Here is a 17,378-nt window from a genome sequence, read left to right as displayed (position 1 = left end):
TTTTGACAGTCAGTTGGAGTCAGCTTTTGAAGAGCCCAGAAAGCTTGAAATAAGCCATCAAAGGAGGCATTATTGTGGTATGGATATTAAAATACCTGGGATATAAAAGTATGGGGGAGCTAGATGATGGTGGCCTACGCCTTTGATCCTAGTATTCAGGAAGCAGAGATAGAAGAATCTCTGTGAGTTTGAGGTCATCCTGGTGTACAGAGGGAATTCCAGGACAGTTAGGAACACACAGAGAAATCCTGTCTTAAAAAACCAAAACAAAAAAGGAGTATCAGTGAATATTATATGTATAGAGGTTTAAACAGAGATGTGGCAGGATAGTGGGGGATAAGTGGAATAGGTGAGAAATCTAAAGGTGTATTAAAGATCATATACAAATTACTGATTTGTAAGCTAAGAAAAATGTTATTCAACAGCATCTTTGGATATAGCTATTATGTATTGGTGCAAAACACTGCTTCTAGAAACTATCATTTGTAAATGAAAATCCCAGTACAGGATAACTTCCTGAGCATTGTTGACTATAGAACCCCCTTAAATAAGGAAAGGTATTATTGTTCTTGTTTTCCCACAAGAGCTAGGAGGTAATATCTTGTTCCTGATGTTATCACAATCTTTGGTTTCAGGGACACTGAAAAAAAAAATCAAACTGCAACTAAGCTGGGAGCTCCCTCCCTGCTGGCTAATGTTTATAGCATCAGAAAGTGCTATTTAGACAGTTAGTGGAGAAAAATCATTAACATTCTTCCCTAGCTGTGGTCTCTAAAGCTATAATACTGATATTCCAAGAAAAATATACCCACTGGTAGAATAGTGACATGACTGTTTTGAGACTAAACAACTATTTTCTGATCGGATTTGAAATCCTTTCCATATCAGGGCACATTAGGTACTAAAAATCCAGACAAAAGCCTATGGCTGAGGAGGTCATTGGCCCTAGGGACGAACCTGTCACTATAGATTTTTTAGTTTGTTATCAAAATTCCCTTCTGACTAACTATGACCTTACCCATAGACCAGGGAAGTTTACAGCCTTGGACACAGAAGCTTCATTTTGTACTAAACAATGGTTACTCTGTTCAGAATACTAAGAATGGGAGATATTCGAGTGCTCAGCCCAGAATGGGACATCTATGTAACTTCCTTTAATCTGAATGGGACATATATGTCAAGTCTTCTAATGCACATAGAACATAGCAGAGGAGAGGGGGCATAAAGAAAGGGCTGAGGATGGGGTCAAGTGCTTTGAAGTTCTGTCATCTGGATAGGAAACAGTTGTTATAAACATTAACACATACCAGTTAAGGGTTTCTGTATAAAGACTGTACAAGGTTGGCCAGGTTAACAGTCCATCATGTTGATGGAGGTGCTTATAAGACTCCCACCTCTCTCTGAGGAACTATTGGCAATTGATGGGTACCATAGGATGGGTTGTCATTTTATCTGGTAGTGGTCTGTACATACATCACATGCTTAGTGGATCAAAAAAGAATGAAAGAAATGGCATATGTGATGCCTCATTTTGGTTGGTAACTTGACTACCTCTGGAATCAACTAAAACCTCAGCATTTGGGAACATCATTGAGTGATTTTCTTGATTGGATCATTTGAGGTTGGAAGACACACGCTAAATTTGGGTCACAACTAGTAGCAGCCTATACAAAAGAACAAGAAATGAGGAAGCTTTTTAAATTTTTTTTTAAAAAATTGGATATTTTATTTGTTTACATTTCAAATATTATCTCCTTTCCTGGTTTCCCCTTTGCAAACCCCCTATCCCATCCCCCTTTACTCTGCTTCTATGAGGGTGTTCCTCCATCCACCCACCCACTCATGCCTCACTCACTGCCCTAGCATTCCTCTACACTGGGACATCAAGCCTTCATAGGACCAAGGGCCTCCCCTCCCATGGATGCCAGATAAGGCCTCTCAGCTCCTTCAGTCCTTTCCCTAACTCCTCCATTGGGGTCCCTGTGCTCAATCTGATGGTTAGCTGTGAGCCTCCACATTGGTCAGGCTTTGGCAGAGCCTCTCAGGAGACAGTTATATCAGGTTCCTGTCAGCAAAGCACTTCTTTTTTTTTTTTTTTTAAATATTTTTATTTTCTATATTCTTTGTTTACATTCCAAATGATTTCCCCTTTCCCGGATCTCCCCTCCCCATATGTCCCATAAACCTTCTTCTCTCCATCCCTTCTCCAATCACCTACCTCCTTTTTCTCTGTCCTCATATTCCCTTCCCATGCTAGATCAATACTTTCCAGGATCAGGACCCTCTCCATACTTCTTCATGGGAGTCATTTGTTATGCGATTTGTGCTTTGAGTATTCAGAGCTTCTGGGCTAATTAATATCCACTTATCAGAGATTGCATTCCATGTGTATTCTTTTGTGATTGGGTTACCTCACTTAGGATGATATTTTCCAGATCAAACCATTTGCCTAAAATTTTTGTGAATTCATTGTTTCTAATTGCTGAGTAGTATTCCATTGTGTAAATATACCACATTTTCTGTATCCATTGCTCCTTTGAGGGGCATCTGGATTCTTTCCAGCTTCTGGCTATTATAAATAAGGCTGCTATGAACATAATGGAGCATGTGTCTTTATTGCATGCCGGGGAATCCTTTGGGTATATGCCCAGGAGAGGTATAGCAGGGTCCTCTGGAAGTCTCATGTCCAGTTTTCTGAGGAACCTCCAGACTGATTTCCACAGTGGTTGTACCATCTTACAGCCCCACCAGCAGTGGAGGAGTATTCCTCTTTCTCCACATCCTCGCCAACACCTGCTGTCTCCTGAGTTTTTGACCTTAGCCATTCTGACTGGTGTGAGGTGAAATCTCAGGGTTGTTTTGATTTGCATTTCCCTAATGACTAATGATGTTGAGCACTTCTTAAGGTGCCTCTTGGCTATCTGAATTTCTTCAGGTAAAAATTCTTTGTTAAGATCTGTACCCCATTTTTAATAGGGTTATTTGGTTCCCTGGGGTCTAACTTCTTGAGTTCAAAAATAATTTTAACGCTTCACGAATTTGCGTGTCATCCTTGCGCAGGGGCCATGCTAATCTTCTCTGTATCATTCCAATTTTAGTATATGTGCTGCTGAAGTGAGCACAAGAGATTTTTTTTTCAACTTCTATCATGTTTTTTTTTTTTTTTTTTAATTTGGCTTTTTTAGAGACAGCGTTTCTCTGTGTAGCCCTGGCTGTCCTCTGTAGACCAGGCTGGCCTTGAACTCAGAAATCTGCCTTCCTCTGCCTCCCAGAGTGCTGGGATTACAGGCGTGTGCCACCACCACCCAGCTCAACAAGCACTTCTTGACATCCAAAATAGTGTCTGGGTTTGGTGTCTTCATGTGGGATGGATTCCCAGGTGGGGCAGTCTCTAGATGGCCTTTCCTTCAGCTCACAGACTATATGAAGCTCAAGAGGAAGAAAGACCAACGAGTGGATGCTTCAGTCCTACATAGAAGTGGGAACAAGATAATCAAGAGAAGTAGAAGGTGGGGGGAATTGGAGGAAGAGAGGATGAAGACGGGGGGAAAAGAGGGGCAGAGTCAGATATCACAGGAGATGGAGGAGATGGTCAGGAAATTGAACAGAGGTGTGTAGCAATAGGGGATCGGGAACTGGGGGTAGCAACCAAAAGTCCCAGATGCCAGGAAAACAAGGACCTCTCAGGACCCCACAGGAATGACATTAGCTGAAATACCCCACAAAGGGGAGGGAGAACCTGTCAAGATTATATCTAGAGCTTAGGCATGGCCTCCTGGTTGAAGGATGAGGCCACCCACCCATGTCCAGAATGTTAACCCAGAATTGCTCCTGTCTAAAGGAAATACAGGGACAAAGAGTGGAACAGAGAAACTTTTGTTTTTTGCCTGCTTGCCTTTACTCTTGATGAGAGTGTACCTATCATGCTGCTTAGGCATTGGTATTAGAACTCACTTCTTATCCAATATATACAAAGAACTCAAGAAGTTAGACTCCAGAGAACCAAATAACCCTATTAAAAATGGGGTACAGAGCTAAACAAAAAATTTTCAACTGAGGAATATTGAATGGCTGAGAAGCACTTAAAGAAATGTTCAACATCCTTAGTCATCAGGGAAATGCAAATCAAAACAGCCCTGAGATTTCACCTCACACCAGTCAGAATGGCTAAGATTAAAATCTCAGGAGACAGCAGGCACTGGCGAGGATGTGGAGAAAGAGGAACACTTCTCTACTGCTGGTGGGATTGCAAACTGGTACAATACTCTGTAAATCAGTTTGGCAGTTCCTCAGAAAATTATACATAGTACTACCTGAAGACCCAGCTATAGCACTCTTGGACATATACCCAGAAGATGCTCCAACATGTAATAAGGACACATGCTCCACTATGTTCATAGCAGCCCTATTTATAATAGCCAGAAGCTGGAAAGAACCCAGATGTCCCTCAACGGAGGAATGACATACCAACATATACTGAAGACCAGCTGAGGTATTCAGCCTCATAGACTGAGTATTAGATTCTTGGCCTTTCTATTGGGGAGTAGCCACTTTTGGACTAGCCAGATCACAGGCTGTAAGCCACTCTAATGAATAATGTACAATGCACACCACACCACACACACACACACACACACACACACACACACACACACAAACAGTTCTGTTCCTTTAGAGAACCTTGAACAATGATATGGGAGTGAGAGGGGCACTGGTTGAGGAAAAGAGGGGGGGGGGGTTCAGAGGGACACTAATAGGGGTGGGAAATACAATCACAATTAATTTCATTTTACATAGTATGGAATTGTCTAAAATTAAACAGCATTGATGGCAAACAAAGAAAAATCTACCCAATGTAGCTCTTTGAATACTGCCACAGATCCTCTGCTATACAATTATGGGGCAAATAAATCAAATATTTTCTCACTTTATGGAACCAGTGTGTCTCCTTAGAAGTCAGTGTGGCTCTACACTAATCATTGTTTATCTGGCTCTGTTTTAATTCTAGCAGTCTTTAAATTGTCAAGTAACTTGAGGATTGCTGGCCACCTAGCCATTCAAAGACTACATTGGTTATTTGGTTCCCTATAATTGTGGTAGCCATTAAATTGAAAGAACTGGAAAGACTATCAACAAATTTGCACTGTTTGCCTCCTTTTTAATGTATACACTGTAGGTAACCTACTTAATGTATTGTTACACTTAGAAGCATCAGCCTAGGAGTCCTGGGGCTTCTGGGTGGCCAAGATAATTGTTCTTCCCATGGGGCTGTAAACCCCTTCAGCTCCTCTGGACCACCCTCCAGCTCCTCCATTGGGGACCCCCATGCCCAGTCCAACGGTTGGCTGCTAACATTTGCCTCTGTATTTGTAAGGCTCTGGCAGGACCACTCTGGAGACAACCATGTCATTCTCCTTTTGGTATACACTTCTTGTCATCCATAGTAGTGTTGGGGTTTGGTAACTGTTTATAGGATGAATCCCAAGGTAGGGCAGTCTCTGGGTGGCTCCCTTTCTCAAAGTAAGCAAAGCACCCTCACTTAAGTCCTCCTTCTTCTTGAGCTTCCTGTGCTGGGTGAATTGTAACTTGCTTATTTTGAGCTTTTGGGCTAACATCTGCTTATTAGTGAGTGCATACCATGTGTGTTCTTTTGTGTTTGGGTTACCTAGCTCAAGATGACACTTTCTAGTTCCATCCATTTGCCAAAGAATTTCATGAATTCATTGTTTTTAATAGGTGAATAGTAGTACTCCATTGTGTATATATATATATATATATATATATATATATATATATATATATATATACCACAGTTTCTTTATCCATTCCTTTGTTGCAGAACATCTGGGTTCTTTCCAGCTTCTGGCTATTATAAATAGGGCTGCTATGAACATAGTGGAGCATTTGTCCTTATTGCATGCTGGGTAATCTGCTGGGTATATGCCCAGGAGTGGTATAACTGGGTCCTCAGGTAGTACTATGTCGAATTTTCTAAGGACTCGCCAAACTGATTTCCAGAGTGGTTTTACCAGCATGCAATCCCACCAGAATTGAAAAAGTGTTCCTTTTCCCCCACATCCTCTCCAACATCTGCTGTCGCGAGTCTTTCATCTTAGCCATTCTTGCTGGTGTGAGGTGGAATCTCAGGGTTATTTTGATTTGCATTTCCATGATAAGTAAGGATGTTGAACATTTCTTTAGGTGTTTTAAAGCCATTCGAGTTTCCTCAGTTGAGAATTCCCTGTTTATCTCTGTACCCCATTTTAAATAGGGTTATTTGACTCTCTGGAGACTAACTTCTTGAGTTCTTTGTATACATTGGATATTAGCCCTCTATCAAATGTAGGGTTAGTACCCAAATACCACCGGGAGATGTAGGGTTAATACCCAAATACCACCCGGGATAGAGCAGGTCTCCCAGGAGTGCTGACAAGCCTGTGAGCACAAGTAAGACCATCACTTCTGTTCAGAGGGACCCATCTGGAGACCTCAGGACACAGAAACTGAGGAGCAGCCTGGAACAGGATCCTTCTGGTTTCCATCTGCAACCAGAGTTGATCCTGTGCCATAGTGCCCCATAGCCAAATACCATTGGGAGAGAGCTAGACTCCAGGAGTGATGGTACACCTGTGAGCACAGGTAAAACCACCACTTCTGCTCAAATTCCTGTCCCAAGAGGAACCCTCCGAGAGTCATCAGGACACAGGAACCAAGGAACAGCCAGGGACAAGATCCTTCTGGTTTCCTTTTGCACCCAGAAGCTGACTGTGCCACGGCTCTTCAAACCCAAATTTCTCCCAGAGAAAACTGGTCTCCCAGTAGCTGGTCCAGCTGAAGGGCCATCAGCAGTGGAGCCAGGGCGACACAGGGACCAGTTAGGCCCTGCGCCCACGACCACTGACCTTCGCTGACCAGCCGGGCGGCAAGCAGCTGCAGTTGTGTTGCGCCTTTCCTGCACGGAGGCCACTTCAGAACTCGGCCTCCCACCAGTCAGGAGAGGTGCATCCATCTTGGTTCCGGACTCCGGGGATCGGACAGACTGAGGTACACAAACATAATCCGAGGCCAACACCGCGGTGGTCTGAGCCCGACGGGCGTTGGCCTGCACCCAGGCCCTGGGCTGGTCGGGGGGCCATCGGGGTGCCAACCCAGCCAGGGGGTTTTTTGTCCAAGCCTGCGCGCGCGCCGCCGCCATTTTGCCTGCAGGACGACAGAGAGCTCTGGTGGGCAGACCTGTAACAGGCATAGCCTGAGGCTAACAAAGCGGGAGTCTAGGCCCCCAAAGGCACAGGACTGACCCCAAGGACTGGGCGGCTTGGTGGGCCATTTGTGAGTCAACCCGCCCAGGGGATTGTTAGCACAGCAGACTCTCCCGGAGCTTTCAGGGAGTGCGGGCGCGCACGCCCGCCATCCTAGTCACCTGGCGGACCCAATTAACAGTCATAGCCTTAGGGGAACTTTGCTCGGACCTTGGCCTCCCAGGCTTTTGCCTGGACTCAGGGACTGGGCGGCCAGGCTAACCTTGTGTGCGACAGCCTGGTTGGTGGATCGGCTGCCCAGCGGAGTGAGCAGAACACAGGGGAGATCGCAGCAGCATATACCATCGGCACTCCCTGGGGGTGCACATAGGCTCCATCAGGTCCACAGACACAATCTGGGGCAAGGCCTCAGGCAGAAGCCCTCAGCTCTACTCCCTCCGCTTCCGGATCCGGATCAGCCTGGGCGGCAGCACCACATCACCAAGTCCTGCAAGTGGCCAGCTGGGATTCCGGGAGGCCAGCTGGGAGAAGTCAGTGTGCTCCAGTGAATCCAGTGGGCCCCAGCGGGAGCCTTCAGGTGCCTGCTTTGGGATCTTAACAGCCTGGGCAGCAGCACCCTGTCTACAAGCAGTGCAGGAGGTAAGCTGTGCACCAGAGGCCAACTGGGAAGGAGCAGCTTGCACTGGTGAGTTCAGCACTGACAAGACAAACTAACACCAGTGAGAACTAGATGGCAAAAGGCAAACGCAGGAACATCACTAACAGAAATCAAGGCAATATGGCAACATCTGAACCCAATTCTCCTCTACCAACATGTCCTGGATACCCCCATCACACCAGAAAAACAAGATTTGGATTTAAAATCACTGGTCATGATGCTGGTACAGGAACACATGAAGGACATACTTAAAGAAATTCAGGAGAAAATGGATCAAAAGTTAGAAGCCCTTGCAAGGGAAACACAAAAATCATTGAAAGAAATCCAGGAGAATACAAAAGCCAACAAGGAAGAAATGCAAAAAACACTTAAAGAAATACAGGAGAACTTTGGTCAACAGGCTGAGGCCATGAAAGACGAAACACAAAAATCTCTTAAAGAAATACAGGAGAACTTTGGTCAACAGGCTGAGGCCATGAAAAAGGAAACACAAAAATCTCTTAAAGAATTACAGGAAAACACAAACATGCAAGTGAAGGAGCTAAGCAAAACCATCCAGGATCTAAAATCAGAAGTAGAAACAACTAAGAAAACTCAAAGGGAGACAACTTTGGAGATAGAAAGCCTTGGGAAGAAATCGGGGGACAGAGATGCAAATATCAACAACAGAATACAAGAGATAGAAGAAAGAATCTCAGATGCTGAAGATTCCATAGAAACCATGGACTCAACAGTTAAAGAAAATGCAAAATGCAAAAAGCTTGTAACCCAAAATATCCAGGAAATCCAGGACACAATGAGAAGACCAAACCTAAGGATTATAGGCATAGATGAGAGTGAAGATTTACAACTTAAAGGGCCAGCAAATATCTTCAATAAAATTATGGAAGAAAACTTCCCTAACCTAAAGAGAGAGATGCCCATGAATATACAAGAAGCCTACAGAACTCCAAACAGACTGGACCAGAACAGAAATACTTCCCGTCACATAAGAATCAAAACACCAAATGTTCTAAACAAGGAAAGAATATTAAAGGCAGTAAGAGAAACAGGCCAAGTAACATAAAAAGTAAGACCTATCAGAATCACAGCAGACTTTTCACCTGAGACTATGAAGGCTAGAAGGTCCTGGGCAGATCTCATGCAGACTCTAAGAGAACACAAATGCCAACCAAAACTACTATATCCAGCAAAACTCTCAATCACCATAGATGGAGAAACTAAGATATTTCATGACAAAACCAAGTTTACCCAATATCTATCCACAAACCCAGCCTTACAAAGGATAATAGGAGGACAACACCAATACAAGGAGGGAAACTTCACCCTGGAAAAAGCAAGATAGTAACCTTTCATCATAACGTCAAAAATGATAGGAAGTAACAATCACTATTCCTTAATATCTCTTAACATCAATGGACTTAATGCCCCAATAAAAAGACACAGACTAACTGACTGGATACGTAAACAGGACCCTACATTTTGCTGCTTACAGGAAACACACCTCAGGGTCAAAGACAAACACTACCTTAGAGTAAAAGGCTGGAAGACAATTTTACAAGCAAATGGTCTCAGGAAACAAGCTGGAGTAGCCATTTTAATATCAGATAAAATTGACTTTCAACCCAAAGTCATCAAAAGAGACTCTGAGGGACACTTCTTGCTGGTCAAAGGAAAAATACAACAAGAAGAACTCTCAATCCTGAACATCTATGCTCCAAATGCAAGGGCACCCTCTTTCATAAAAGAAACTTTATTAAAACTCAAAGCACTCATTGCACCTAACACAATAATTGTGGGTGACTTCAACACTGCACTTTCCTCAATGGACCGATCAGGAAAACAGAAACTAAACAGGGACACAATGAAACTAATTGAAGCTTTGGACCAATTAGATTTAACAGAAATATATAGAACATTCTATCCTAAAACAAAAGAATATACCTTTTTCTCAGCACCTCATGGTACCTTCTCCAAAATCGACCATATAATTGGTCACAAGACAGACCTCAACAAATTTAAGAAGATCAAACTAATCCCATGCCTCCTATCTGATCACTTTGGAGTAAAAGTGGTCTTCAATAGCAACAGAAACAACAGAAAACCCACATACACGTGGAAACTGAATAATACTCTACTCAATGATACCTTGGTCAAGGAAGAAATAAAGAAAGAAATTAAAGTCTTTTTAGAACACAATGAAAATGAAAACACAACATACCCAAATCTATGGGACACAATGAAAGCAGTGCTAAGAGGAAAACTCATAGCCCCGAGTGCCTCCAAAAAGAAAATGGAGAGAGCATACATTACCAGCTTAATGACACACCTGAAAGCCCTGGAACAAAAAGAAGCTATTTCACCCAGGAGGAGTAGAAGGCAGGAAATCATCAAACTCAGGGCCGAAATCAATCAAGTAGAAACAAAGAAAACCATACAAAAAATCAACAAAACCAGGAGCTGGTTCTTTGAGAAAATCAACAAGATAGATAAACCCTTAGCCAGACTGACCAAAGGGCACAGAGGAAGTATCCAAATTAACAAACTTAGAAATGAAAAGGGAGGTATAAGAACGGAAACTGAGGAAATCCAAAAAATCATCAGATCCTACTACAAGAGACTATACTCAACACAACTGGAGAATCTGGAGGAAATGGACAATTTCCTTGACAGATACCAAATACCAAAATTAAATCAGGACCAACTAGACCATCTAAACAGTCCCATAATGCCTAAAGAAATAGAAGGAGTCATAAAAAGCCTTCCAACCAAAATAAGCACAGGACCAGATGGCTTCAGTGCAGAATTCTACCAGACCTTCAAAGAAGAGTTAACACCAATACTCTTCAAACTGTTCCACAAAATAGAAACAGAAGGAACGCTACCCAATTCCTTCTACGAAGCCACAATTACGCTGATACCAAAGCCACAAAAAGATCCAACAAAGAAAGAGAACTTCAGACCAATTTCCCTTATGAACATCGATGCAAAAATACTCAATAAAATTCTTACCAACCGAATCCAAGAACACATCAAAACGATCATCCACCATGATCAAGTAGGCTTTATCCCGGGAATGCAGGGTTGGTTCAATATACGGAAATCCATCAATACAATCCACTACATAAACAAACTCAAAGAACAAAACCACATGGTCATTTCATTGGATGCTGAAAAAGCATTTGACAAAATTCAGCATCCCTTCATGCTAAAGTCTTGGAGAGAACAGGAATTCAAGGCCCATACCTAAACATAGTAAAAGCAATATACAGCAAACCGGTAGCCAGCATCAAACTAAATGGAGAGAAACTTGAAGCAATCCCACTGAAATCAGGGACCAGACAAGGCTGCCCCCTTTCTCCTTATCTTTTCAATATTGTAGTTGAGGTACTAGCTTGGGCAATTCGACAACATAAGGAGGTCAAAGGGATACAAATTGGAAAGGAAGAAGTCAAACTATCATTATTTGCAGACGACATGATCGTCTACCTAAGTGACCCAAAGAACTCCACTAGAGAGCTCCTACAGCTGATAAACAACTTCAGCAAAGTGGCAGGTTATAAAATCAACTCCAGCAAATCAGTGGCCTTCCTATACTCAAAGGATAAGCAGGCTGAGAAAGAAATTAGGGAAATGACTCCCTTCACAATAGCCACAAACAGTATAAAGTATCTTGAGGTGAATCTTACCAAACATGTGAAAGATCTGTATGACAAGAACTTCAAGACTCTGAAGAAGGAAATGGAAGAAGACCTCAAAAAATGGGAAAACCTCCCATGCTCATGGATCGGTAGAATCAATATAGTTAAAATGGCCATTTTGCCTAAAGCACTATACAGATTCAATGCAATACCCATCAAAATCCCAACTCAATTCTTCACAGAGTTAGAAAGAGCAATTCTCAAATTCATCTGGAACAACAAAAAACCCAGGATAGCTAAAACTATTCTCAGCAACAAAAGAAAATCTGGGGGAATCAGTATCCCTGACCTCAAGCAATACTACAGAGCAATAGTGTTAAAAACTGCATGGTATTGGTACAGTGACAGGCAGGAGGATCAATGGAACAGGATTGAAGATCCAGAAATGAACCCACACACCTATGGCCACATGATTCTCGACAAAGGGGCTGAAAACATCCAATGGAAAAAAGATAGCCTTTTCAACAAATGGTGCTGGTTCAACTGGAGGTCAGCATGCAGAAGAATGTGAATTGATCCATCCTTGTCTCCTTGTACTAAGCTCAAATCCAAATGGATCAAGGACCTCCACATAAAGCCAGACACTCTGAAGCTAATAGAAAAGAAACTGGGGAAGACCCTTGAGGACATCGGTACAGGGAGAAAGTTTCTGAACAGAACACCAATAGTGTATGCTCTAAAAGCAAGAATTGACAAATGGGACCTCATAAAATTACAAAGTTTCTGTAAGGCAAAGGACACCATCAAGAGGACAAATCGGCAACCAACAAATTGGGAAAAGATCTTCACCAATCCTACATCAGATAGAGGGCTAATATCCAATATATATAAAGAACTCAAGAAGTTAGACTCCAGAAAACCAAACAACCCTATTAAAAAATGGGGTACAGAGTTAAACAAAGAATTCTCACCTGAAGAACTTCGGATGGCGGAGAAGCATCTTAAAAAATGCTCAACTTCATTAGTCATTAGGGAAATGCAAATCAAAACAACCCTAAGATTTCATCTTACACCAGTCAGAATGGCTAAGATTAAAAATTCAGGAGACAGCAGGTGTTGGAGAGGGTGTGGAGAAAGAGGAACACTCCTCCACTGCTGGTGGGGTTGCAAATTGGTACAACCACTCTGGAAAGCATTCTGGCGGTTCCTCCGAAAACTGGGCACCTCACTTCCAGAAGATCCTGCTATACCACTCCTGGGCATATACCCAGAAGACTCCCCACCATGTAATAAGGATACATGTTCTACTATGTTCATAGCAGCCCTATTTATAATTGCCAGATGCTGGAAAGAGCCCAGGTATCCCTCAACAGAAGAGTGGATGCAAAAAATGTGGTATATCTACACAATGGAGTACTATTCAGCCATTAGAAACAATGAATTCATGAAATTCTTAGGCAAATGGATGGAGCTAGAGAACATCATACTAAGTGAGGTAACCCAGACTCAAAAGGTGAATCATGGTATGCACTCACTATTAAGTGGATATTAACCTAGAAAACTGGAATACCCAAAACATAATCCACACATCAAATGAGGTACAAGAAGAAAGGAGGGGTGGCCCCTGGTTCTGGAAAGACTCAGTGAAACAGTACTCAGCAAAACCAGAACGGGGAAGTGGGAAGGGGTAGGTGGGAGGACAGGGGAAGAGAAGGGGGCTTACGGGACTTTCGGGGAGTGGGGGGGCTAGAAAAGGGGAAGTCATTTGAAATGTAAATAAATTATATCGAATAAAAAAAAAGAAAAAAGAAAACTGGTCTCCCAGGAGTACTGACACATAGGCTTGCAGGAGGAACAAGCCGCAATCAGAGACAGCTAGAACAGCTAACACCACTGATAAGCAGATGGCACGAGACAAGGACAAGAACATAATCAACAGAAACCAAGGCTTACTTGGCATCATCAGACCCCAGTTCTCCCACCACAGCAAGTCCTGGATATCCCAACACAGAAAAATAAGATTGTGATCTAAAAATAATATCTCATGAAGATGATCAAGGACTTTAAGAAGGACATAAATAACCCCCTTAAAAAAATGCAGAAGAACACAGGTAATCAGTTAGTAGTCCCTAAAGACGAAACACAAAAATCCCCTAAAGAATTACAGGAAAACACAACCAAACAGGTGAAGGAATTGAACAAAACCATCCAGGATCTAAAAATGAAAATAGAAACTATAAATAAATCACAAAGGGAGACAATCCTGGAGATAGAAAATCTAGGAAAGAGATCAGGAGTCATAGATACAAGCATCACCAACAGAATACAAGAGATAGAAGAGAGAATCTCAGGTGCAGACGATACCATAGAAAACATTGACACAACACTCAAAGAAAATGTAAAATGCAAAAAGCTCCTAACTCAAAACATCCAGGAAATCCAGGAGACAATGAGAAGACCAAACCTAAAAATAATAGGTATAGAAGAGAGTGAAGATTCCCAACTTAAAGGGCCAGTAAATATCTTCAACAAAATAATAGAAGAAAACTTTCCTAACCTAAAGGAAGAGTTGCCCATAAACATACAAGAGGCCTACAGAACTCCAAATAGGTTGGACTAGAAAAGAAACACTTCCCATCACATAATAGTCAAAACGCCAAATGCACAAAACAAAGAATATTAAAAGCAGCAAGGGAAAAAGTTAAAGTAACATATAAAGGTAGACCTATCAGAATTACATCAGACTGCTCACCAGAGACTATGAAAGCTAGAAGAACATGGGCAGTTGTCGTACAGACCCTAAGAGAAAACACATGCTAGTGCAGGCTCTTATACCCAGCAAAACTCTCAATTACCATAGATGGAGAAATCAAGATATTCAATGACAAAAACAAATTTATACAATATCTTTCTACAAAATAGAAACAGAAACAAAAATATCTATACAAAGAATCAACCAAACCAGGAGCTTGTTCTTTGAGAAAAATCAACAAGATAGACAAACTCTTAGCTGGAATAACCAGAGGGCACAGAGACAGTATTCAAATTTAAAAAAAAATCAGAAATGAAAAGGGAGACATAACAGAAACCAAGGAAATCCAAAAAATCATCAGATCCTACTACAAAACCTCTATTCAGCAAAACTGCAAATTTTGGATTTTCTAGACAGATACAAAATACCAAAGTTAAATCTGGACCAGATAAACCATCTAAACAGTCTTATTACCCCCAAAGAAATAGAAGCAGTCATTAAAAGTCTCCCAACCAAACCAAACCAAACCAAACCAAAAACAAAAAAACCAAAAAACAAAAAAACACCCCCCCAAAACAAAACAAACAAACAAACAAACAAACAAACAAAAAAACAAACAAAAAAACAGGACCAGATGGATTTCGTACAGAATTCTATCAGACCTTCAAAGAATGTGACAGGAGGTATTTCTTTTCTGGTCCAACCTATTTGGAGTTCTGTAGGCCTCTTGAAGTATTTGTGGAATACTCTTCAAACTATTCCTCAAAATAGAAACAGAAGGAATACTACTCAACTCGGTCTATGAAGCCACAGTTACACTGTGTATTCTCTCAGATGGAATGATTTCTGTCTAGTCAGGAACTTGTCACAATTTCTTTCATAGAGGACTTCCTAAGAGATTTTTTTCTACTTCTATCATGTTTAATGTTGTAATAGATTTTCAAAACTAAAAAGAAAATATACTGAACATATTGTGTGCAACGTAGTATCAGTCAGGCACAGAAAGGAAGGGAATCATGTTTGCAAGAAAATAAAATGGAATAACATCATGTTAAGTGAAATTAAAAAAAAGAAGTATCAGCCTAACAACTCAATACCTGATGGATTAAGAACATTAAAATTTTGACAGAATGAATAGCTTCAGTACTACTTAGATCCTCTCAAGAACTGCCCTGGCATGACCACAATTGGGAGTCCAGTGGTAGAACTGGAGGGTTTATGATTTGTTGGGTGGCAGCACAAGTGTCATGCTGAATATAGCTTGTGGACTTCTGAGGACAGCAGAGCTTACATTGCTTGAGGCTATATTTGACATGTTCTCTTTTATAGTTTTTGCTCTTGTATTGTGGTGGTTTTGGTTTCTATTGGATCTGGAACTATACACCAACTAAAGTGAATAAATAAATAATTTTTCAAAAAGAAAAATAATATGGGATATTGAAAAAGAGTTGTCTGAGATGAGAGAATGAAGACTTTCATTTTGAAAATTGTGGGGTAAAATCAAAGTAAGCATGATAATTTGTCAGACTTAAGCAGTACTTCAAGGACTGGAAATGTTAATCTTGAAATGATCTGGTTTGTCATGTAGCTTATGTAGCTTGTTTAGCTCTGAAAACATAAGATTTCATATATATATATATATATATATATATATATATATATATGCTTTTATTTATACCTTCTTATAGAATTATTGAGTTCAGAAAGATCTACATGATATACAGAATGAAAAACATATTAAAATTATTCTAGACTATTTCTCTTTCATGCTCTTTCTATTTGCATCTATAATCATGAATCTGTACCTGAGACATTAGAGTAAGAAAGGGTTTCCTACCAGTTTGCTGAAAACTCTTCTGGAACAAATGTCTGGAATCCTCATCTATGTAGCTCTAAAAGCAAAGATTCACTCATTTGTTTATTCTTTTGTAGCATCTTGGTTATAGCTTTGATAGACAACCAATAATAAGACAAAAAAACTTTGCAGCAATCTTCAAGCTCTTCTGATGCTGAGTATACACTCTGAGTAAAATCCAGTTTACTTGGATCAAAGCCAAAGTTGGTGGAGATGATCATATTTTTTTAGGAATTATGAATTATTCTATGTGAAGGTGAGGTTTCTAGAGAATATGGAGGGGAATTTCTACAGAGTGCTCAATCAAAGGATTTTAAAAGTTGAGTTTGATAAATAATAAGGTCCTTACTATTCTTAGTTTAATCTGGCCATTTTATTCCTTCTGGGGTCTTTTTCTTTCCATTTCTGGTCTCTATCCTAGAGACTGACCACCAAGGCCATCATCACTATAGCTTCCATCACCAGATCCTCTTGTATTAGATTTAGCAACTGTAGGAACTTGGAGTCTTAGAAAAGAAATGGCCGATTTTTTATTTCCTGTCGTCTTCCAAGTGGGGCCTGTGATTTTGGTTTTGGGTCATCTTTCCTGATCACAGCGCATGCCAGGAACTTCCTCCTCTATAGCTCCATATCTCTCTGGCTTCCTGGTTGCACTATCACTTCTTCCTCTCGTATCACCAGCCTTGTGTTTAAGGCTTCCTATTATTGCTGACATATGGGTGTTTCATCAGCTCCCGTGGATACCCTTTATTCGGCCTCCTGCACTTTTTTGAATCATTTTTTGTTGTTCCCCCCACACCCCGAGGCCTTGATGACAGAAAATGTGAAGCATTTGTTAAAGATCATTTTGTGGAAGCAGTGACAATTTTCCTAAAATTCCACCCAACTCCTGAATTTTTGCTTATCACTCTACATCACAGACCTGCCTGTTTCTTCTCTTTCAGGAAGTTCTTGGGAGAAAAAGTCTTTAAAAATTGAGCAGCCATGAATGCATTATTATTTTTTTCTCTAGGCCATGGCTGGATGTTCAGTCCATGGTAATAAAGCTCTGAAAGAAGAAATGCATTCTGGAGAGTCCTGTCTGCTCCAGCTGCAGATGTGACAGAAAGAATGAGGCTAAGTAAAGATGATGATAAACAAGCTAAACGCCCTGGAATGAGCAACAAAGTGGTTCAGATTTGTGGATGGATTCCTTGAGTTTCTTTTTTTAAAA

At 41.2% G+C, this 17,378-nt stretch overlaps 1 non-coding gene across 1 annotated transcript; it reads right to left on the bottom strand.

Annotated features, from left to right (window-relative positions):
* Positions 1 to 3,015: 3,015 nt before the first annotated feature.
* On the bottom strand, positions 3,016 to 3,122 carry LOC127675826 (U6 spliceosomal RNA). Its single transcript, XR_007975517.1, has one exon. It is a non-coding gene; the product is annotated as a U6 spliceosomal RNA (small nuclear RNA).
* Between the last annotated feature and the right edge of the window lie 14,256 nt (positions 3,123 to 17,378).

The sequence above is a fragment of the Apodemus sylvaticus genome, chromosome X (genome assembly GCF_947179515.1).
Source record: "Apodemus sylvaticus chromosome X, mApoSyl1.1, whole genome shotgun sequence".
Classification (NCBI taxonomy): domain Eukaryota; kingdom Metazoa; phylum Chordata; class Mammalia; order Rodentia; family Muridae; genus Apodemus; species Apodemus sylvaticus.
Note: the sequence above shows the minus strand (reverse complement) of the source record. Positions and strands in the feature narration are given on the sequence as shown.